This window comes from Gorilla gorilla, chromosome 3 (assembly GCF_029281585.2).
Source record: "Gorilla gorilla gorilla isolate KB3781 chromosome 3, NHGRI_mGorGor1-v2.1_pri, whole genome shotgun sequence".
In the NCBI taxonomy this organism is placed as follows: Eukaryota; Metazoa; Chordata; class Mammalia; order Primates; family Hominidae; genus Gorilla; species Gorilla gorilla.
This window is the reverse complement of record NC_073227.2, coordinates 53,351,698-53,377,229: the sequence shown is the minus strand read 5'-3', so window position 1 is coordinate 53,377,229 and position 25,532 is coordinate 53,351,698. Positions and strand designations below refer to the sequence as shown.

The 25,532-nt window shown below is 34.4% G+C and overlaps 1 pseudogene; it reads left to right on the top strand.

The window, feature by feature from the left end:
• The first annotated feature begins 18,490 nt into the window (after positions 1-18,490).
• Positions 18,491-24,329, top strand: LOC101131915 (52 kDa repressor of the inhibitor of the protein kinase-like; annotated as a pseudogene).
• The last annotated feature ends 1,203 nt before the right edge of the window (positions 24,330-25,532 follow it).

Here is a 25,532-nt window from a genome sequence, read left to right as displayed (position 1 = left end):
AAGATGTTAATGCTAAATTTTAAAAAATCGTACTTGAACGGCTAAGGAAGGAATGTTTTCAGTGAAATCTGGATTCCTCTCAGACTAAAATATTTCACAGAGAATAGAGCTGCTAGTGAAAGTCTAATGTGAACACATGTCATTTAATTTCTATCAAAGTTTTAATAGTCTAAGTAAAATGTGGCTATGAGTAAAATAATAAAATACAAGTGGAATGGCATGACAATAGTGCCCTACTGGGACTCAGGCAGCAGCAGTGGAAGGGGATGTTTCAAGAGCATCTGTCTCTTTGGCAGAATTCAAAGGTAGCTGCTCTGGTTACTTTCGTAATGCTCATGAGATTTCCATTTGATTATAGAAGCGATGTCAGCTCTCTGTTGCAGGCCTGGAGTCATCTGCATTTGCCTTACCTGTGATGCTGAGTTATTTGTTTAATTGCTTTTGATGAGAAAAAATAAATGCTTCTTGAGAAAAAGCTTTGAAAAGGTTTAGCAAGCTATTATAATTTAAATCCAGCTTTGCCTGCGTATATCCTTTTTCAAATCTCATTCTTATTTGTATTCCCAGTATGATGGATGACAACAGTTGCAAGCTTATAGTATCACTGTTCTTATCATGCCACGGTCTCTTGTAAATGTTATTCTGTTTTTTTGAGGTGACCTATTATATCTCTCTTTGCTGCCCAATGATTTTCATATAAGGGACTGATCAGGTAAGTACGTACCTGCTATTTTTCTTTCCATGAGTATTTGTTCCTTTTTACAGATACTTGAAAACTTGGGACTTTCTTATCCTACCAATATGAAATAATTGCCAGTATGCTTACCTCTAAAAGTGAGATTGTAAGAATCTGTTTACATGCACCTTAAATATTTGTACAAGTCAACTGTACACAAATTACGGAGCCTGTAAACCTGGCTGGGATTGCTATTTTGTCATTTTTTAGCTGATGTCTTGGGCAATATACTTATCATTTCCAAGTCTCACTTTCTCCCTCTGTAAAATATTGAGATAAGATAACACATATTTTGAGAAGGTATAATGCACAGATACACATTAAAGTTTCTACAGAAAGAAAATATGTGTATTGATCTGCTGAAATTAACTATATCCTTGGGGACATTAAAGAAATACAACTAACTACTAGGTGATGAAAACCTCATTTAAATGGTTTATTTTTTAAAGCACATTTCCTATCAATATATCTCAATCCAGTTATCTACAATAAATGACTTTTGGAAATATAATCTCTTGAAATATGTGTTTTGTCTTGGATTCACAATTTTTATGTGACAAAAGGGAAAAATACAGGACACAATAAAATTTATAAATAAAAGTCAATACAACTCATCAGGATTATAAACAGAACATTATTAAAGAGAGAGATCAGAAAGTTAGTTATGGAAATTGAAAGAGCAGGATGACACATGGGTACAGAGGTTAAGTGGAAATTTTGCAGCCAATATTTAAAAGAAACACACAAGTTATGTTTGAAAATGAAAGATTGTTATGGCAATTCAAAGTGCCAAGAAGAGTACAATCAGTGAACTCATTATATTATGTAAATTAAAGCATAAAGCATTTAAAAAGCTTCTAAAACTAGTTTACTTTCAAAGGATGTAAGAGGTGGTTACTAGAGGATTATATGGAATGACATGATAAATGCATAAAATATTCAGAGTTATCACATCCTTGAAATTAGCAGCTGTGTTGAGTGTTTCTTATTTATTCTTCCAAAGCTATTTCTTACCCTCGTTTTCTCTACTCTGTGCCTGGGAGCACAAACCTCTCTTGATTGAATAATTAGATTTCCCTTGCCCATTTCCTATTGGGTCTAGAGAATATTAGACGATGGGGAGACAGTGAGGAGAGAACATGCTATTTCCCCAGCTCCTCTCCCACCGTGCTATGGGGTGGTAGGGTTTTTTTTTGTTTTTGTTTTTTCCCCTTGACCTCATCCCTCATCTTCTGTGCAGCCACAATATTTTGAGCACTTACCTACAAAATAAGAGAGAGTATTCACCCTCAACTTGTCTCTACTCCTTAACTTTCTCGATGCTAGTAAACTACTGCAATCCTACAACCCTCTGAATCCTACCACTCACCCAGATTCTGTCTACTCTCCTCTCTCTCTCCCACTTCACCCAGGCTTGCCATAATCATGATTTTTATCACAATCCTTTCTTCTCTAGATTAATGATTCAGGCTTTTGATTCCTCTCTGTACTCTAAGTTTGTGTCTGACCCACATGTTCTCCATATAGTGACCTATTTTTGTTTTTTCTTTTGCATTTGTTTTGAAGATAAAAGGAGCTTTTATTGGATTTTAATATCTCCATTTATTAAAAACAACTCTGATATTTGCAGAAAAAATGATCAAAACTTGTTCTTAAACTGGCTTCTGGTGATTTGATTCTCATCTCATGAGAAATACCGCAAAATGTATTCACAGGCTGTTTCTAGTGGGATGGTGTGGTGGGAAAAGAATTTGAGTATTTGAGGCACTCGGTCTTACATTTCTGATTCAACTAGGACAGCTTCATTTTTATCTGCTTTATACATGATTTGTATTGAAGAAAAGATGTGAAAATGTTGGGAAACCATCATTGTATTATTTTTCCTAACAAAGATTCTCTTTATTGCAAATTCAATATACTCATGCTTACTACATAATATCCTAATAGACAAAAGCGTAAAACATGCTCCTTGCCCCCAGAATCTAACATTATTCTGGAAATTATTTTGGTTTACTCATTTTCTAGTGCTAGGCCTATTGTCTTTTCTCTGATGAGCAGGTTGAGAAGATCCAAATACAAGTTAACTTCCCCATCAAATTGCACAATTTAAAGTAATATAAGTGTTATTAATTTACTAAATGTATTCTTAATAGATGACACGAACATATAATTTTCAAAAATGTTCCCAAAAGCTACAGAAGGAATTGATTTTGTGGCTAAAACTCTACAGGTAGTCCAAGTGAGCTAATTTTTTAATGCCTCCTTTCTGATTATAGAATCAGAAATGTGTGTTTGTTGGTTTGTATATTGAAATTTGGGGTAAGAAAAGCTCCAGGCTAGAAACACTAGTTATAGATAATACTAATTGGCTGGAATTTTAGATTTTTGCATACTTTTGATTTTTGCAAGCCTTTTGATTCTTGTGTGCTCTCCCTGCTCATGTTAGAAAGCAGACAGCACTAATACTTGCAATTTTGTCCCCCAAACTGGTAGTTTTTACTTTTTTAACTATTGTATTCTTTTATGTTGAGTCCAAGGAAGTCAGCTGCACTGCCACTTCAGACAATCACAATCAAATCAATTAAGGACAGCACTCAATTTGAAATCTATTTGCCATCTTATTTCAACTTTAAAATTTTTGAGTAGATATTTGTCCTGTCACTTGAACTACATGGATTCTGAGTCACCTTCCGCTAATAATAGCTAAGGTCAAGAAGAATTTTCTCATTTGTAATATCTGCATGCCCACCTGGTGTTCAATCTTGCCATCTTTTACTAGGACAGAAAAGCTGGAGAAAAATAAAGATTCCAAAAGATACCCATCTTCTGTGGCCTGTGTTATTTCCGAGATACATTCCTTTCAATCAGCACCAGAGTGAACATACCTTGTTTCTGTGGCAACCAGCTGCTTTTGGTTAAGTTATTTCCACTATTTCTAATTTTCATTAGAAACTCCACGTTAGTAATTACTTACTAAATTAAACCTCTGTATTTAGTATCTTCCCAGTCTGAGTCCTCTTATTTTCTAAATTTGTTGCTTTCTGCTTTTAAGCAATTTTAAATACAATTTTACCTAATAACTCGAGAAAATTTTAAACCAACAGTAGACAATTTTTCTGGATCTCTTTCTATCTTCAGAAAAATAAAATAATAAAAATAATTAAAAACAAAATTCTATTAAAAGGCCAATATACTGTGCAATGGTACAAATATAGTTGATAAATTGATTGAAAAATTAATGTAAAGTCAGTGCTTTACTGGAAATAAAGATGTTCAAAGCGTGTTTTTTATTTACTTTCATTAAGCAATTCCATTAGCTCCTACCCTATTTTAGAGTAAAGTATCAACTGCCCTTTATGTGATGTAACTAGATTTCTTGGTTACTTACTTGTTGGTTAGTGACTGAAGTTTTCAGATATCAGTTTGAAAATTTTTTATTCTTTTTGGGAAGCACAAGTGTTAGCCAACTAAAAATTTGTGAATATTAAATTGCACCTAATATAAATATTTAATAATATAAATAAGCTATGTATTTTAAAATATAGACAAATCATGCGTATGAACTACTTTTTATTCAAATGATTGATGAAGAGAAAGCAAAAGATAGTAATCAATGAAATTTATTAAATGTAGTCTTTATGGGTCTTTAATTTCTCTTGGGTATATCCCCAGAAGAGGAATTGATGGATCATATGGTAATTCTATTTTAAATTTCTGTAGGAACCTCCATACTGTTTTGCACAATGGCCATGCCAACTTACAGTTCCACCAAGAGTGTACAAAAGTTCCCTTTTCTCCACATCCTGCAAAAATGAAATTACCTATTAAAGATATTTGAATGTTCATGTTCATTGAGACAATAGTCACAATAGCCAAGATATGGAAACAACTGACGTGTCTATTGACAGACAAATAGATAAAGAAATTGTGATATATTATATATGTATATGTATAATCTAATATATAATGAAATATTATTCACCCTTTAAAAAAGAGATCCTGCCATTTGCTACAACATGGATGAACCTAACATCATTATACTAAGTGAAATAACCAAAGAAATAAAAATACTACATGATCTCATTATATATGGAATCTAAAAAAAAAAAAAGTCAACTGCTCAAAAGAAAATTAACCAATGGTTACCAGGAGTGGGGGGAGAAGGGAGGAGAAAAACAGGATGATGTTAGTCAAAAGATACAAAGTAGCAGATATGTAGAATAAACAAGTCTGGAGATTTAATCTACAGTTAATAATATTGTATTCAAGATTTTTGCTAAAAGAGTCTATTTCACATGCTTTTGCCACACACACACACACACGAACACACACGCAAGTGTAACTATATGAGATGATGGTATATTATTTTGCTTGACTATTGTAACCATTTCACTACCTATATCAAAACATCATGTTGTATTCCCTTAATATATGCAATAAAATATAAAACATGAATTCCTTCTTGGAATCTTTGTTTTACGAATCTCAGAATTAACAGATTTGAAATTATCAGCAATCTCCCTCTATCTCTATTTTATTTTTGTTACCATAAATGATCATAATTTTTAATATCATGACTTTTTAACTCAATGTTTAGAAATCAAAATGTCCAATTGTAGACCTGGCTTGGTGGCTCACGCTTGTAATCGCAGTGCTTGGGGGGCCAAGGTAGGAGGAGGGCTTGAGGCCAGCAGTGTTCAAGACCAGCCTGGACAACATAGCAAGACTCCATCTGTACTTCTTTTTTTTTTTTTTAATTAGCCAGATATGGTGGTACAAACCTGTAGTTCTACTACTAGGTAGGCTGAAGCAGAATGATCCCTTGAGCCCCTGAGTTTGCAGCTGCAGTGAGCCATGATCACACCATTGCACTCCTGTCTGGGCAACAGTGCAAGACCCTGTCTATAAAAATAATAAATAAAAAATAAATAAAAATTCCCAATTTCATTTGAATGTTTACTTAAAAAATTCAGCAAATGTGCATTTCAATTAGCAAGACAAGAATTCAAGTGCCACAGATTTATGCAAGTGCAGGATCAGATCCTTCATTTAAAATTTGATATTTTGATCATCATGGAATTATTTGCATTAAAATTGATTTTTACTATTATTGAGTTAAAATATTTATCCTGAATATTGAGCTTTCATACACCCTAACTTCTTTCCTTCTTCAGTGCTAACTCATATTATTCTATCATAGTCTTATTTATTACCAAGATTCCTTAACAAATTTGACATATTCACTTCATATTATTTTAGAGTTTGCAGCTAAAATTGAAGAAGATTTATGAATCCATGAAAATACATTTTAAAGACAATTTTTCATTCTGGTCAGCATCAGGTTTTTCGAAACAATATATTGTGGCTTTTCTTCGGATAACCTCCTATTGAAATGAAATCAGAGTAAACAAAAAGAAAATAAATTGTCCTTCATGAGTACTCTAAATATGTAATTGGAAGTTATTTCTATCTAATGCATTTTGCTTAAAGAGAAACCTCATTTAGTTGTAAAAAAGTTGCATTTTTATCTAGGATGAACTTTTCAAAATCAACAGAAATCTAAATATCAAGTCAATTTTATATTATAACACCACCGATGTTTATAAGAGAAATATTGCTTTAAAATTATTACCTGTAATTAAACCTAACATTTTCTAGTGTGTTCTTCATTTTAAAAGGCTACTTCCCTGTTCTGTTGCATATTTGACCAAGCTTCCCATAAGTGTGGCAATAGACATAAAGTAATGAGAGTTTAATATGTAATAAATTATGTGATGGGTTTGTCCGTCCTGCTGGGGTGATGGCGAGAGAAAAGAAAAGCAAAAAATTTTACTATTAATAAATATTTATATCTTGGATTTGAAGGTTTATATTTGTGGTTAGAAATATATAATTACTAAAAGACCATGCATAATATGCCTGTTAGTTTTTACAAGTCTGAATATTATGTGATGTAATTTCAATGTTATTTCATGCCATATATTGCTCGGGTTTACTGAGTAATTCCTATGTACATTGGTATATTTGTAGCATTTTTAATCCTTGAATATATGTTTTCAAATATTTTACATTTATAGCTGGAAGGATTCCTTGGGCAAAGCCAATGAGTGGAAAACAATTATATCAAATAAAGAATGATTGAATTCTGTTTCTTTGAGGTAATGTTTGGTATATTTGTTTCAGTCATAGGAAATCATTTAATACTTAAGTGAGCTATACAAGTGAAAGTATGTCTCTTTAGCATCTGGCTTTAATAACTTATACGAAATTATGTGTTCATGTGCTTTGCTTCAATGTTAATATAAATGAAGGGAATTAACTTGGTGTGAATATACTTCACAGCATGCTATGCTACAGGAAATAATGCCAAATACACAACTAGAATTAGTAATTAAAATTAGGCATATACTAATTATCACGGCATGAATAAGTATATCTACCTTCTTATTGACAACCATCATTGAAAATAGTACTGAGAATAAGCAAGAAAAGGTTATTTTGTAATTCAAGACAAATGTAGTTTCACCGAAAGTCTCAATAACAAACTGTGATTTTTAGTTTGTGTGTATGTGTCTATATGTTTATGTTGGTTTTCACAGGAGACAGAAGTGAAAGTAGTGACCTGACTATACTAACATCTAATGCCACTAAGGACCAACCCTTTATACACGATAAATTTTGCGTTTCAAAATGTCGTTACTACATACTAACCCACTAAGTAGCAACTGCTGCTCCAACTACTGGCATTCATAAGCCAAATTAATGCCTCAGCAGAATGATCAATTACTATAGAATTAGAAATTTTGGTGTTCCTTATCATAGTCAAATCCAGTATGTTTAATATCCTAACGCCACAGTTGTCTTCCATCATCATCTCTTTGACACTGCCTTGAAAAAAGCCACAGTAGATAGGTATCATGTGATATACTGTTATATATATATATACACACACATATACAATATAAATATAATACATAATATACATAATAAACAAGTCTAGAGATTTAATCTAGTTAATAATATTGTATTATATTCAAGACATATAAGTATATATAATACATATAACGTATATAAATTCTATATATAATATATGAAATTCTGTAGTTTTAAAAATGAAGTCTAGAAGCAAGACCAAGTACATATAGCAATATAATAAATTAGACATTTTTATAATATATAACACTTATATTATTAACAAATATCAAAAGTATATCCCTGCATCATTTTAGGTAGTACAAAATCATGCCCGATTGACTGAAAATATGGATTTAAAAAATAAACTACATAAATATGAATAGAATAAACATGTAATTGAAATATATACAGTCTTAGAGAAGAGAATGACTCAAGAAGTAGAAAGCATAAATGAGAAACTGATATATTTTAAAGAGAAAAATTTAAATACTACAAGTTAATAAACACATTTAAATAATTAAAATTTGAATGACAATGATTTGAAGAATTCAAAATATAACCTAAATAATTAATACCTAGGATGCATAATTAGTTTAATATCAATATAAAAGCAAGAACATCACAAAATGAAAAACATAAAATGTTCAATAAAAATCTCAGTATGAATCAAATAAATGTACTGTTAAAACAATAACAGAGCATTTTCCTTGTTAGTAAAGATTGAATGGGAACAAAAGCAAGCAGGTAGGTAAAGTGGTGAAATTGAATTCCTTGCAATTACCTGTGAAAATATAAATTTAGTAATAATTCTCAATAGACTTTACATATTTACATATACAATTTCATCTAAAGATTGCTTTTCTAGAAATGGGTCTTGTTAGAAATATATAGCTGTTTAAATATATAGCTAAAATAAGCTTAACTAAATTTTATTTCAATATTAAGAGGTTGGACGCGGTGGCTCATGCCTGTAATCCCAGCACTTTGGGAGGCCGAGGCGGGCAGATCATGAGGTCAGGAGATCGAGACCATCCTGGCTAACACGGTGAAACCTCGTCTCTAGTAAAAATTACAAAAAATTACCTGGGCGTGGTGGCGGGCGCCTGTAGTCCCAGCTACTCGGGAGGCTGAGGCAGAAGAATGGCGTGAACCCGGGAGGCGGAGCTTGCAGTGAGCCGAGATTGTGCCACTGCACTCCAGCCCGGGCGAAAGAGCGAGATTCCGTCTCAAAAAAAAAAAAAAAAAAGGAGAGAGATGAGCATACATGTAGACGATTAACGGCCAAATCAATTAGATGATTACATAATGGTATGGGGTTCTTAAAAGGTGGGCTGCTATTATAAGACATAGAAGGGTGTATAGTGAGCAGCCATGAATAATGAACATGTTTTCTATCATGAAGAGAATAGTAATGTAAACTAAAACAAGTGTAGTGATTTTCACTTCGAAAAAAAATCTCCACTTTCATCCACATCACATGTATTATGAATGACCTTCATGGCATGATGCCATAGCACACATACAATAGTGTCCATTTATATATCTACCATGAAAAAGATCAGTTATCATGGACAATATCCATCTTTATGGTAAAACAAAAGAAAAATCAAATGAAGTAATCTATAAAGATTAAAACATGAATGGCTACATATTTCATAAAAAGCTAAATTGTACTTTGCTGAAAATGCCTCTCAGGTAATAATAAACTTCTGGTTGATGCATTTATTAGTATTTTTATGGCTTCTTAATAAATCATGGTGCAAGAATTTCAAATTCTTACAAAGTAATGTGATGGAACAAATTACTGGAAAATAAAACAATAATAGAACCATGACAACAAAACAAAAGTCTTGCTATTTTTTTTTATTTTGGTGCAAAATATAGCTTAATTGAGTTGCTTTCTGAACACTTAACCCATAAGGTGTGGGATTACTATAATCAGTAGTGCTTACAGAGATTCATGAGCACAGCAAAGAGAGAAATAGATTTTGAACAATGGGTGCACAAAATGAATGCTTCACGAAGAATCCATGCCTTGTAAAACATTGGCTGCTTCCTGCCCTATCTCTAACCTTGAAAAAGTCAAAGCAGGTGCTGTTAATCATCTGCCAAATCCTACTCTCCTTCCTCTGGCTCTTGCTGGATGAAATGAGAGAATATGGAGGGTAGAGACAGTCTCCATGCATCAAGAGCTAGCGATGTTAAGAAATAGAATGAAAACAAAGGCATACCACTGCCCAGTACTCTGCTTTGCTAGTAAAATGTAGCGAATGTAATGGTCCATTACCTGCCAAATAAAATTATTCCCAAATGGAGCTACGTGTCATTTATATGGGAAATTATGTAATAAAATAAGTACTCAAGCAATAAGAGTAATCAGCTGGAGAATTACGTTCAAAACCTATCAAAGGAGAGATAAAATATGGACATAAAACAAGTGGGAAAAATCAGCACAAAATATTTATTTGTCACTAATGGTTTGGGATATTCTGATCACTTTTAGCTACATATTCTGCTTGTACCATTACAGAGATAAAATGAATCATACCAAATATTGTGACCTTTTTACATTGTGGGTTTAATATTCAATCATCTTTAGAATATTATGAACCATTACATTCAAATAAAATATTCATGAACATTCAAAGTAAAAATCAGAGTCAGCATTTTGAATAGTAACTATATTCCCAAATGTGACAATATATCTTCTGTGATATAGTCAAATAAGGAGAAATAATTTTGCTCACATATCTCCATGCATGATTTTCTGGCACACAGAATCTTGAGAAATTCAAAATCTAAGTCATATGGACTTGACTGGATTCTTTGTTAAAACCTCCTGGAGTTTTCTTTCACTTAGAGATTGTTAGCTTATGGTCATTTCAGGTGCAGGATAAGACTTCTCTCAACCATATTCTATTGGTCTACCATGTAAAATATTATCACAAATATTTCAAGACAATTAAGACAATTAGTGGAGAAAACTATGAAAGTGTAATCAGTCTCTGCATGTTTTTATTAATAAAGTGAAACCCAGCTTTGGTAGAAAATCAAAATTGTGATATTTTTACAGATTTAGTGAAAGTACATAATAATGTTTTGTTTTGTAAGTGAAAAGCTTTCATCCGGAACACATTAAAGAATAGTCCAGAAACTGAACCATTACCATTTACTAAAGTAAATGTAGAGTTTCAAAGATTTTCACTAAAGAAAGAGAAAAAAAAATAGTGGAAATAATACAATCAAATTTATTTAGAAAGTAAAAGAACAGAGATATGGAAAAAAGAACTACTGTATAAATGTGACTAAGAATACTGAAACAATAATATTATACTAAATGTGTGGTGTACCAAGCCCTCTTGTAAACAATGCAAAACTCAAAGAGGAATAAAATCTGATTCTTTTTGTTACAGAGCAAAATAGAGTTAAATCCATGTATTTTCCACAAAACTCTATCTAACTGGGAAATATGTACATACATATGTAAGTTATAAGATGAAAACCATACCATCTCTATTTTTGAATAGAAGAACCTAGAAGCATCACTTTTATGCCTATTTTCAAACAAGCTCAATAATGTAGAGAGGAAGTATCCTTCAGGGCTGCCTTTCTTCTTTCTGCAGTCTTCTGGCATGTACTGAAATCAACAGAAGCTTCAATGGCAGAAGAACATTGACAGATACGTAGGTGACCTGAGAGGGACTGACACGAATAGAATAAGTATTGCACAATGAGAGTGGGAATTGCTGTCCTCGTGACAGGCTAGACAAATTGGAGGAGGTTTTGATGCATACAAGTACAAGATAGCTTTAAGTTGTATGTTGAATTTATGATTCTCAATAAGAGAGTGGGGGGCAAGATAGACATGTAATAGATTTGATTTGGGTAGACCTTAGTTCTAAATGCAATGCCACATCACTCTAGATTTATTATTATTTTTTTCCATTCTGAATTTCTAAACATATTGAATTTTTTTGTTATCCAGATCTGTGGATGGTAGAATTGACATAGATGCAGAAAATTCAAGAAATGCAAATTTTCTTATATTTAGCTTTAGTGTGTGATTTTGTTTCAGCCCTAGCTAAACATTTCTTAATTGTATATATTTTAGGCAACATTCAAATTATTTGATACTCACTGAAAATACATAAATCACCAAGAGTAGACATGAAGTCTCCTGAGAGGCAGGTGAAGTCAGTTGTTAATATGTTTAGGGTACTTTATATATTGATTTTTAGGGCGGAATAGAGAGCATTCCCTTTTACCACTAATATCATCACATACTCCATTTATATGCCAGGTGCAAAAATATTAATCACATCAACAATATTTTTCAAATTATACATTTTTAAAAGTTAAATCCTATATTGGCTTCTGTACCTGACCAGCCTGAACTCCCAGCAGAAAGTACAGATTGAACATCCTTAATGTGAAAGTCCAGTCTGAATTGCTCTGAAATCTGAAACTTTTTGAGCATTGACATGACACCTCAAATGGAAAATTTCACACTTGACCTCTTGTGATGGGCCGTAGTCAAAGTCCAGTCAAAACTTGGTTTCATGCACAAAATTATTAAAATATTGTATAAAATTTCCTTCAGGTTATGAGCATTTTTGAATTTAAAAATATATAAGAAATATAATTTTATATATATGAAAATATTCCAAAATGTGAAAACAATCTAAAGTCCCAATCACTCTAGTCCTAAGCTTTTCAGATAATAGATACTCAACCTGTAACTTAATAAGTTAAGCTACATCAATAACACAGGCTAGTATGAACCTATTAAAAATTGTATGTATGAGATAAATTATAGGTGTGGAATAATAAGAAATATTTATTAATAAAGCAATTATATGTGTGGAATAATAATAAATATTTATTACTAAAGCATAAACTGAATAATAAAATGTAATATTCAAATATAGCTGCAACCATATAAAGATCTCTGTGGTATACATGAACAGGCATGAAAAGGAACTTAATAAATAAAATACAGCTAAATCAATTAGCCAGCGTAGTGGCGGGAGCCTGTAATCCCAGCTACTCGGGATGCTGAGGCAGGAGAATTGCTTAAACCTGGGAGGCAGAGGTTGCAGTGAGCTGAGATTCTGCTGTTGCACTCCAGCCTGGGCAACAGAGGGAGACTCTGTCTCAAAAAATAATAATAATAAAAGCTAAACCACAGAATTATAGTCAACATATCAGCTTTTCATTAAATGTTTATCCCCTTTGTGATTTTTTATATTCATAATAATGTCTTACATATTAAATTTCAATAATAGTAAACATTTTCCCAGATATTCATGAAGTAATATATGTGTCCTTATATCCACAAACTTTTATGTTGCATAACTTCAAAATATATTTAATTACACTTAAATATATTTATACAAGTACAGAAAATAGTATAATTGAGTAAAATCATAATTCAATTTTGATCAAAAGAAACGTAAAGGTAATATGACTGATACAAAACTTATTCATTGACTATTCCTGTGTTCGATACAATATTCTAAAAGGGAGATTTGTTGGTTAAGTACAATCTCTTGGGTCTTTCTAAAATGAGTCAGAAGATGAAGACATATTTTTCTTTTGTGGCTATAAGGCATAACTAAAGATTCATTTATTCATTCCTTCATTCCTTCCTTTTATTTCTCTGTCCATTCATCCATTTATTATTCAATCCTTCATTCATTCAACACATATCTGTGCATGAGAATTACATCCAAGGATAAACAGATTATCATATAAACAAACATTACTGGCATTTATTTAATCTATAAAACCAGTGAGGTACAAAAAAAAAAAAAAAAGAAAAAAGAAAAAAAAAACCCAAAAAGCTACCACATAATTACATTTCATTCTAAATAACATTATATTTGAAAGTATCAGGGGAACTCTTTATTTATGTCCTGAGGAAAAGCATATCTAGAAATGTAAATTAAAATTCTTAATTTATCAACATAATATTCATATGTCACTTTTTAAAAAAATAAAAGGCATACTTGTTTTTTACTGTAAAAAGTGCCAGGAAAAGGAGCAACATACTTTAGAAATATTTTACCTGTAGGGGGTATATTATCACTAGCTTACAGTTTTAACTCCAATTTGTTTCTTACAGTTCTGTAGGTCAGAAGTCTCACAGGGTTCTCACTGGGCTAAAGTCAGAGTCAGAGGTTTGCGTTCCTTTCTGAAGTTATCAAGTGAGACTCCATTTCCTTGATTTTTAGATTCTAGAGGCCTCCTACATTCTTTGGCCAGGGTCCCTTTCTTCTATCTTGAAAGCTAGCAATATTGCCTCCCTCTGACCTTTTTCCTATTTCATACTTCCCTCTGACCACAGCTTGGAAAGGTTCTCTACTTTTAATAAGCCATGTGATTAAAGGTGGCCCACATAGATAATCCAGGCTACGCTCCTTTTCTCAAGGTCAGTAAACTTAATCAGATCTTCAAGTCCTTTCTTCCTACCTAATGTAATATATTTACAGCTTGCAAGGATTAGGGTGTAGACCTCTTTGAGGGAGGGCATATTCTGCCTCCCACAGGGACAATACTGAAGAATTGGAATGATGGCTTGGTATTTGCAAAAATAGTAATGTTCATCTTGATCTGAAAATGTTCCTGACCACCAGAGAAGAGGCTCAAGGAGGAACAGAAGACTTCTTTTCACTCATGAGACTGGCTAATAGAGTCTACTGTATTTTAACAAACATCTGTTTTTCCATAAGCCTTCAGATATAGTAGCCATCAATTCCTACTTGTTTATTTTCAAAATGATCCTCTATCTCATGAGTGTGGTTATGAATACAAATCAACTTTATCTGTAAAAGTTAACATTTTGTTAAATTAATGTCTGCCTGAGGAAAAATCTTTCCCTCAAAATCTGGTAGAAGAGAAGTTATTTCTTTATATTGAAAGCTTTAATTTTAAAAAGTAATAAATATTCCTTAATTTTAAAATGTACTGAATTCTCTATATGAATTGGAAAGGCACTAGCAATTATTTCCCTCTACAGATCACTTTGGAAGTGCTGTGTGTGTGCCATGTATTCCAGCAGCCCCTCTTATCTGTTTCGTAAGGAGGGCATGCTGCAACTCTGGTCTGCCATGTTTGGATGTGCAAATTACGTATTACCCCCCTCCCCAGGGATTCCATTTATACAGACTTCATAAATTAGTGTATTTAGTTGCCATAATATTGGTCAAATTAACAAAAAAGTATTTGGAGTGATATTATACTACAACAATTTTTTTCACAGATAAAGAGAAGACTCCTTTTTAGACTTCGTCCAAATTCAAAAGTAGATGATGATGTGACTTCATAATCTGGGAGTGGTATCAGAAAACAAATATGCTGGTATCTAAAGAGTTACAGTAAAAATAAATGGCTTAGACAACTCTTCTGAAACCAATGATGTTTCAACTAATTGTTTACCATAGATCTGTTTGTCTAGCTTTGCCTACTGTTTTTCCTTCAGGCTTCTCTCTCTTTTCTATTTACAGGAATTATCGTCCTGAACTCTTTGGCACTTCTTTCTCCACTCCGCCCAGGGGGAAAAAATACTGCTCTGTTTTCAGATGGGGATAATTGATTAAAAATCCTGAATCCTCTTCACTGTTACTAGGAGCAGATGAGAAAGAAAGGAAAGCAGAGACAGAGGAGGAGAGAAAGAGAAATCCAACCTTTCTATTTGGTTGGATTTTACATTTTCCAGTTTGAGGGGGTTGGAAGGAATGGGGGGAAAGAGAGAAAGTAAGCCCATTTTAGCCCTTGGAGTACTTGTGACTTTCAACTTAGTGTGATGGTTAATAATAAGTGTCAATTTGATTGGATTGAAGGATGCAAAGTATTGTTTCTGGGTGTGCCAGTGAGGGTGTTGTCAAAGGAGATTAACATTTGAATCAGGGGACTGTGAGAGGCAAACACACTCTTAATCTGTGTGGGCACCATCGCCTCAGCTGCAGCACAGGCAGAAGAAAGTGGAATGAGCTGACTTGCGGAGTCTTCCGGCCTTCATCTTTCTCCTTTGCTGAATGCTTCCTGCCCTTGAACATCAGACCCCAGATTCTTTGGCCTTTGGACTCATGGACTTAAGTGGTTTGCCTAGGGCTATTTGTCCTTCAGCCACAGACTGAAGGCTGCACTGTCAGTTTCCCTACTTTTGAGATTTTGGGGCTGGGACTGATCCATTACTGACTTCCTTTCTCCTCGACTTGCAGACGGCCTACTGTGGGACTTTACCTTGTGACCACGTGAGTCAGTTCTCTTTAATAAATTCTCTTTCATATATACATATATCCTATTAGTTCTGTTCCGCTAGAGAACACTGACTAAATCACCTAGCTTTTATATGTAATCACAAAATCACCATCATTTCTCCTAATTTAGCTCTTGCTTTTGTCTACTGCCTGAGAATACCCTCAGATTTTCCGTTAACAACCTAGCTCTCTAAATGTTCAGCCAGGCTGGGCGCGGTGGTTCACGCGTATAATCCCAGCACTTTGGGAGGTGGGTGCGGGTGGATCACTTGAGGTCAGGAGGTCAAGACCAGCCTGGCCAACATGGTGAAACCCCGTCTCTAGTAAAAATACAAAAATTAGCCGGATGTGGTGGTGCATGCCTGTAATCTCAGCTACTCAGGAGGCTGAGGCAGGAGAATCACTTGAACCGCAGAAGTGGAGGCTTCAGTGAGCTGAAATCGTGCCACTGTACTCCCTTCTGGGCGAAAGAGCAAGACTCCATCTCAAAATAAATAAATAAGTAAATGTTCATCCAGTTTCTCTGCTTTTCCTCCACTTACTTTAGGTGACATAGGCATGCTGTTATATATCCTCCCATTTATGCAGGAAATTCTATATTGTCTCAGTGTCATTACTACAGCAATTCTCCCTGACTTACCCTATATGACAAGCTTTCATACCTGACTGTATCAGTTCCATCATTTGCAGGTATTTGTACCCTCTTGAAATAAACATGCTCCCGATTAATAAATGTTCTTGTCACTCCATTCTCCAGTTTTGCCAACCATCTACTGCCCCATTTCTGCATTCACCTCTGCAGCAAAATTCCTCAAATGAATATATTCACATTTCCAATGCTTCTCTTTTGTTTCTCATAAGTGTACTCCAATTAGGCTTTCTACTAAAGCCTACTCTACTAAAATTAGTCTTATCAATGGCTCTGATGATCTCACATTGCAAAATCAGAAGGGTAGCTCTTAGTCCTCATGCTAAAATAATCTACCAGCCGTGTTTGAAACTATTGATCACTCTCTCCTCTTTTTTATATTTGTTTATTTGACAAGTAAAAATTATAATAAAAATTATTTACATTTATGGTGTCAACATCCTGTTTTGATATATGTATATGTTACAGGATGACTAAATCAGACTAACTAACATATTTATTAACTCACATACCATATCATTGGAAGCAGAAAGTAGAATGGTGGTTACGAAGGGATAAGGGGGGTTGTGTTGATTGGGAAGATGTTGATCAAAGAATGCAAAATTTCAGTTAGGCAGGGCAAATTGGTCCAGGAGATCTGGTGTAGAAATACAATATGGTGACTATAATTAATGACGTATTATACACTTGAAAATTGCTAAGAGAGTAGATTTTAAGTGTTCCCACCACTCCCTTCTCTTTAATATACTTTCTTAACTTGGCTTTCAGAATACCATGGCTTTCTTCCTACCCTACCCATGGGTCTTTCCCAGTCCCTTTGATTTTTATTCTTTTCTCTTCAACCTTTTTATGTTGTATAACCTTGATCCTCTTGCTTTGAATATAATTTATTGAAGATATCATTTAGTTATATGCTTTTTAATACAAATACCTGGTGATAATTCCAAAATTAATATCTCAGCTAGATATCTTTTCTGAATCTAGTCTCTTGCTTATCCTGCTCAAAAGTGTCTCTTGATGGTTAAAATTTGAAAGCTAACATCAATAAAAGTGAATTCATGATGTCTTCCTTAAAACTTGGAGTCCCTATCACTTAACAATCTTAGAAATGCCACTCCAATCTTCTGTTTTCTCAGGAAAAAGAATTTGGGATCACCTTTCATTCTTCATACCCAAACAAATAATCAATTGTGCTGGATTTGTTAAAAAACATGCATGTATCACAATTTTCTATAAGCTGATGTTAGATAAGTCAAATTCAAATGGCGTTTTTAATTGTGGCAAGAGGGCAGAAAACATGACTATTTGCTTCACCACTGTGCAAATAGTACCTGAAATGAATGTTCTGGATACAGAACCCAAAAGCAATGAGAAAAAAAAGGGAAATACTTACTCTAGGGTGAGGGAGTAAAGTCAAACCTAAGACTTAATGATCAGTAAAAGAGAACTTTTTCCCAAATGTATCTGTCATATTCACAAATTATCATTAAATATTTTAGAACAATTTTTGTGAGTAACCAAAAGTTCCTAGATATCGTGCTTGTTTTTATTAAGTCAGATTTTTAAAATGTGTAATTCAATTTAACTTAATTTTCATTCTATAGTAGGCCTTACCCTAGCATCTTGCACAATGTTTAGGGATCAGAGTATGAGAAGAGTTATATGTACTTTTTTCTTCTGCTAGGACATTTTTAGAGTACCCCTAATGCAGTGTTAAAATTTTTCTTATGCTTTTTGTCATTTTATTGGAAGGAAACCACCATGGATATTACTTTGACCACTGTTAAAGAAATAATTATTCTGACACTAAAATTATCAGGGAGACTTTATTCAGGATTACGGCAATAAGTGTCAAGACTATTGCAGTAAGGAAGAAAGGTTAGTTCAACTTGAATAAATAAAGCAAAGATAGCTAAGGATTCATAGCAAATGAGCAGAAGGGAGGAGTCAGTGAATGGGAAATTACTAAGAGAAGATATCAAGGTAGGGGAATTCTTGCTAAACAGACTTAACAGGATTCTTGATATTAACAGGATTCTTCACCATTCCTACAGCAACTTGTAGACAGAAAATCTGTGCCCAGTTCCCATTTCCTCTCCCCTCCCATGTTGATTCAATTTTTAAGTGTGGTTTCTCTATCAAACCCCTCACTGAACACAGACCAAAGATGATCAAATACCAAGAGTGGGGATGAGGAATTTAATGAGATATTGAGTATAATCAGATATAAAGGATGGGGGGATTCTTTCCAAACTGGCTTACAGGAGATTCTTGCTAAAACTGGGCTAGTCGGCCCACAGACAATGTATAATGACAAGACCTAGTTAAAAACAGGGATCAGACCAGCCTGTCTAAATTTGATCAAGGAGAAAGTCTTTGTCAGCACCACCATTTATCAAAGATTTTAGGGCTTCTTGATGTCCTACTGCTTTTATTGTTTCATAACATTATGATTGACCAAAATTATCCGAAGAGTGTGTTGCCAATAGCAGTTCTATACCCAAACCACCGTGTGATACACTACTTCTATCTTCCAACCTGAACATATCTCTCCAGGTAAAACATCCATGAGAGTTTCCAAACTCATTCCTTCATCTATTTGTTTTGCTATCTCTAGGTATATCCCTGAAATTCACTTTGCAGTGTTACTCTTTGTTATCTCTTTGATGACTCCATACTTCAGTTTCTACCTTATACTTTTCTAAGATGCTAGATTTTGTACCCCAATATCACATGGAAATGTGTTAATGTCATGTGTTCTCAGTAGGAAGATACCTCATAAAATCTATCTTATTTTAGTTCCAAGGCCTCTCACGTGTCTCAGAAGAGTATCTGGACCAAACTGTTAGAGTCACATGATATTTTATTTCATTTAATTTAAAAGTGTTATTAATTATAGTAATATTTTTTAATTCTTTGAATATCAATTGATTATTTTTTGTTTTATTTACTTTGTAGAAATCTTCTGTTTAATTGACTGTTCAATATAACATGTTTATCGATTTTTAAAGTTAATTATAAAAATAGTGGGTTTTTTTGTCCCTGATAGTGTGATGTCATAAATTTCTCTCTTATCCTCCCAAGTTATAATTCTGAAGTATTTTACCAGCAATCTCAATGCCACTCTGGTTTTTTTTAAAAAAACTGTACTGGAAGAGGAAGCAAATTTTGAATCTAATAAGTCAAGCCTGTTGTGCAATCTGGATATTTTTTTTTTCTAATTGTTCATTCTTCAATGTTCCTATAGCAACTTGTGGACAGAAAATCTGTGCCCAGCTCCCATTTTCTCTCCACTCCCATGTTGATTCAATCTTTAAGCGTGCTTTCTCTATCAAATTCCTCACTGAACACTCAGTTCTTATAAAGACCAAAAGTATTTTCTGAACCATAAATCATATGTTGAAGACCTTGACACTTACTCCAGTTTCTTCTGGATTCTTCTTCCTACACAATAAAATCTTGTTAATATTCTAAATTAATTTTCTCTGGTTCTTGCAATATTATGGAATACATAATGGATCACAGTGTTACTGCTCACCAGGCTATGCTTCCCTTAGCCTATAACACACTGTTATGTAAGGAACTACATCATCTATTCCCTATATAAAATGTAATTTTCTTGAAGACAGGGCACTCTTGTATAACAAAACTCAGCAGAGAAGAAATAGAAAACCTAAATATTCCTACAAATATTTTTTAAATGGAATCCATATTTTAAAACCTTGAAAAGAGAAAACTTAAGACCCAGATATTTTCACTGGCAAATTCTACTGAACATTAAAAGAAGAAATAACACCAATTCTATACATCCCTTCCAGAAAATAGAAAAGGAGTGTTATGGTTAATTTTATGTGCCACTTGACAGGGCTAAGGAATGCCCAAGATAGCAGCTAGAACATTATTTCTGGTTTGTCTGTGAGGGTACATCCAGCAGAGATTAGCATTTAAATCAGTAACTGTGTAAAGAAAATCATTCTCACCAATGTGGGTGGACATTATCCAACCCATTGTGGGCCCAAATAGAACCAAAATGAAAAGAATGAGCAAATTTGCTCTCTCTTCTTAAGCTGAGACGTCCATCTTCTTCTTCTTCTGCCCTTAGATATCAATGCTCCTAGTTCTCTGGCCTTCAGACTCAGACCAGGAATTGCACCATCACCTCCCAACACCCACCCCACAGGCTTTAGGACTTGGACTGAATTATGCCACCATCTTTCATGGTTCTCCAGCTTGCAGATGGCAGAACGTGGGACTTCTCAGTCTCCATAATCATATGATCCAATTTCTATAAAATATACACACATACATATATCACATATATCTTCTCGGTACTGTTTCTTTGGAGAATCCAGACTAGAGAAAGAAGGGAATATTTACTTGTACTAAAATGTGAGACAGCCAGTAAAAGAAAAGACCAATATTTATTTTGAACATAGATGCAAAAATCCACAATGAATTATTTTCAAATTAAATATATCAACATATAAAAAGAATACTACATCAAACATAACCTAGTGACATTTATTCCAGAAATACAAAGTTGGGTCAACATTCAAAATTCAATCTATAGCTCATCATATTAACAAAATAAAGAAGATATACAGCTGGGTGTGGTGGCTCACTCCTGTAATCCCAGCACTTTGGGAGGCCGACACTTGCGGATGACTTGAGGCCAGGAGTTGGAGACCAGCCTGCCCAACGTGGCGGAACGCTGTCTCTACTAAAAATACAAAAATTATCCAGGTGTGGTGGTCCCAGATATAGTCCTAGCTACTCGAGGGTTTGAGGTGGGAAAATCACTTGAACCCTGGAGGCGGAGGCTGCAGTGAGCTGAGATCACGGCACTGCACTCCAGCCTGGGTGACAGAGTGAGACTCCATCCCAAAAAAAAAAAAAAAAGGTCTGTTAAAATACAACAACACATTCTCCTCTCCTGGGCCCCTGTGTCCAGCAGGCTGCCCTGAGAAGGCAAGGAAAAGAAGGCTGAGCACAACAGAGGGTAGGTGAGGTCTGCACTGCCACCAATTGTACTGCAAAAGAGCATACAGTTTGACCTGGCTTTTTCCAGTTTCCCACCGGATCCAGCCAGATGCCAGAAACAGGTAAATTGTAAGAGAGTGGACAGAAGAGAAAACATCTGATCAACTAAAAAAACATTGTCAAGTATGTGCCAACTACTTTGAGACCTCTTATGATCTGTAGAACTAGTGCTTATAGGATAGTTATTTAAGATAATGTAATACCAACAATAGTTGATCTTAGTCATTTAAACAATCTAAATGACAGGGAAAATGAATAAAAGAATTGAGTGAAGATGAAATCAGAACACATAAAGCAGAAAATGTTCACAACATTGAAGAGGAAAATGCACACACACATGCACACACACACACACACACACACAGAAACCAGTAACAGCAATGCTCAGAACCCCAGTGCAGAGAAGGGGATGAAAAACAGATTAGAACATTTTACCTCTAATCTTTGACAAGAAGGAAAACAAAAAAATACATAAAGTCTCTATCTGAAGTTTTGATTCTCATGGGAAAGCTAAACATAAAGTCTTTATTTGAAATTTTGATTCTTAAGAGAAAGCTAAACATTCCTTCTGGGGTGATGAAACTCCAGAAGGTAATTTTACTCCTGATGACTGTCAAGCACTGCTGGAGTGCCAGATAAATTCTGGTGAAGAGGTCCTAAGAAAGCACTCTGAGACAACAGTGGCTAACACAACACACTGTTCCGTTTGGAAACAGTAGAATCATCTGCTAGAGATCTGTGAGAGCTGTATTAGGGAAGAAACTCTAAGAGAAGTGAGAATTTCACACTTCCTTGTCATTATCACTCTTTGTCAGTCTGTGTTGCTATAAAGGAATACCTGAGGCTGGGTAACTTATAAAGAAAAGAGGGCTATTTGGCCTATGGTTCTGCAGGCTGTACAAGAAGCATGGCACCACCATCTGTGTCTGGCGAGGGACTCAGGCTGTTTCCACTCAGGATGGAAGGCAAAGGGGAGCTGGTGCATGCAGAGATAACATGACTGGAAAAAGAGAGGGGAGGGAGGTGCCAGGTTCCTTTAAACAAGAAGCTGTTGTGGAAACTAAGACAGCAAGAACTCACACATTACACAAGGACGGCACTACATCATTCATGAGAGATTTACCCCATGACCCAAACACCCCCTGTTGGTCCCCACCTTTAACATAGGGCATCACATTTTAACATGACATTTGGAGGGTCAAATATGCAAACACAGCCATCACTGACAATGTAGTGGACATATCAGGGGAAGAGTGCCCACTTGTGTTGGAGAGGTTTGTTTATGAATCGCATAACCTGAGAGAGGAATCTGTGGGCTTCCTGCCTTATGAAGCTGAAGCAGAAATTTTGGCTGTGAAATTTCACACTACCATAACTGAGAAATGGGGACTAAATAGGGAGTACTATTGTCATGGCCAAGTTTACATTGTGTACAATGGATTCTCTTCCAAAATGAAAGTTGTTTCTCCTACACTTTTAGAAAAATATCCTCAAGGTATCTACCCGCCCTGCCTTTCCTGTGCCTTAAATATGTATGTGATTGACAAAATCAGTGCCTATTATGGGTTTATCTGTTGCATTAGGAACAACTGCAGAAGTTTCTTCATTTTTTCCATCAATCACAGCTGCTTTTAGGAGTTGACAGTGTCATTTCTGCTCTTTTTCAAAACAGTGGAGAAAAGGGTAAATTACTAAAGGAAATCTGGTATTCCCATTGAACAGGCAGGCATGATGCTTTTGAAATTTTAGTGGACCTCATGCTAGCACTTCTTTATGTTTAAATGATATAAATGATGATGCAATATTAGATGAGATGACTGAGTACCCAGCCAAGAATTTGTCCTCTGTAGTGCAGCAACAGATTTTGATTTCGTTGTTACCATTGTTATTTAAAAAAGTCCTTTACATGAACCCTTTGAAGAAATCTCCAGGGTCACACCTCTGATATCGTCTTTGTAGGTGGTAGTTTGACTGCAGTACTACATTCGTTCAATGAAGTGATGGAGGATATTGAAGTCTATCATTATTTTTAGTTTGAAGAAGCCACAGATTTGGTAACCAAACTTGATAGTCAAATAAAACTCCCTGGGAAATTCCATAGAGCTTAGCAAGGTAACATGGCACCTCAACTGACCTCTGAGAGGTTTTATAAAGAAACCCTAAGTGTTCCAACTGTGGAGCACATTTTTCAGAAACTGAAAGATATATTCTCAGAAGAGTACCTCAAAGATATGTTCTCAGAACAGTACCTCAGAACTATGATATGCTTATTTCTGGTACCTTCAGTCATAGGACAGCTTAAATTCAGTACATCTGAGGAACACCATGCTGACAAGTACAGAAGTCACTTACCCAGTCCAGACACGCTCTCAGCTGAGCTTCCTTGTTGAGAGTCAAATGGAAACACAGAGTAAAGATATAGGACTTCTGTCCCCCATGTATGAAGCATTCCACCTGCCTGACATCTTTTTTTCCTAATATATATGCATCGTTAAAGGACCTGTGTATTCTTTCTGTGACGAAGATTGAGAATAAGTGCTATGAAAATCTATGAAAGTGTCTGAAAGCATACTTAAACACTTTGATGGAACAAAGGTTGAGTAACTCAGCTTTACTTAACAAAAGTTTTGATATAAAACACACCAGATTTAATTGGGAGTACATATATCAAACTCTATACAACTAACAGCTTCCTGTGGATAATTCAGAAACCAGTGAAAATGCCTAAGAGACTTTTAAAATATGTCTTCTTTTATATTTGATGTTTGGAAGAAAAGCTGTAAGGCATATCTTTGCCTATAGGCTTTCCATTGAGTACATTAGCCATTAATGATCTATGTATTTAAAAGGCCCTTGTTTTAACTCTCATGCTTTGAAGACCGATCTGTTGTTCCAGAATATAGTATGGAAAGTGCTGTGTTTCACTTTCGTGTGATCCCTGCTAGCATCACTCTGGAATTGTTTAGGTTAATCCATTTTAGACATAACATTTATTTCCACTGCACATCCAGTTATTGGGTATTGAATTATCAATTCTTTTAAGAAATAAATTTTGAGGAGTTGTGGCAAGACAAAATACATATCATAAAATATTACAGCGAAATCCACAATTGGCTTTTGACTAGCAGAAGTTTTAAATATGTTGTTCATAATCTATAATAAACAGTTAAAGAAATTACCAGAGAAAGACACTTACAAAGCTCACCAAACCAGGATTTCAGTGTGGATTTTGTCTTTATCAAATGAACTTAAAGGAACAAGTTTACAGTTAAAGTTTAAATGGAAGAGTCCACCATTGCTAAGTTTTCAACATATGCTGGCTAAACAGCTTATGGAGATGTAGGCTCAACAAAGGAATGTAAACAGCAACAACAAGATGTGGGACAAAAATGGCAGACTCTTCCATTCAAACTCCAGTTGTTAACTTCTTGTTGCTATTTACATTCTTTTGTTGAGCCCATATCATAAACTTTTTAGTCAGTATATGTTGAAAATATAGGTTTCATGGTCAAGGCAGAATCAGAGGCCATGGATACAGATATCTGACGTGTCTGTTTTCTTCCATTTTTTTGTCATAACTATATCTAATGCCTCATCTTGATTCATAAGCCAAACCTGGAAAACCTGTAAAAATAGGTGTTTTATGTTTTATCTGGAAAAAATACAGAAAATACTTCCGTATTAAAAAAATAAATAAATTTAGTAGTTTATTTTAATCTAAATAAAATGTAAATTTTGTCAGAAAATTTGGCAAAATGAATAAAAGGTCTCTATAAAAATGAACAAATCCTAAAGCAAACATTGTATTTGTGATGAAAGATTGAATGCGTTCTAAGACTGGGAACAAGGCAAGGATTTCTACTGTCAGTGATCCCATTAAGAAAAGTAAATAAAAGTCTAGCCAATTGAAAAAGAAGAAATACAATTTCCT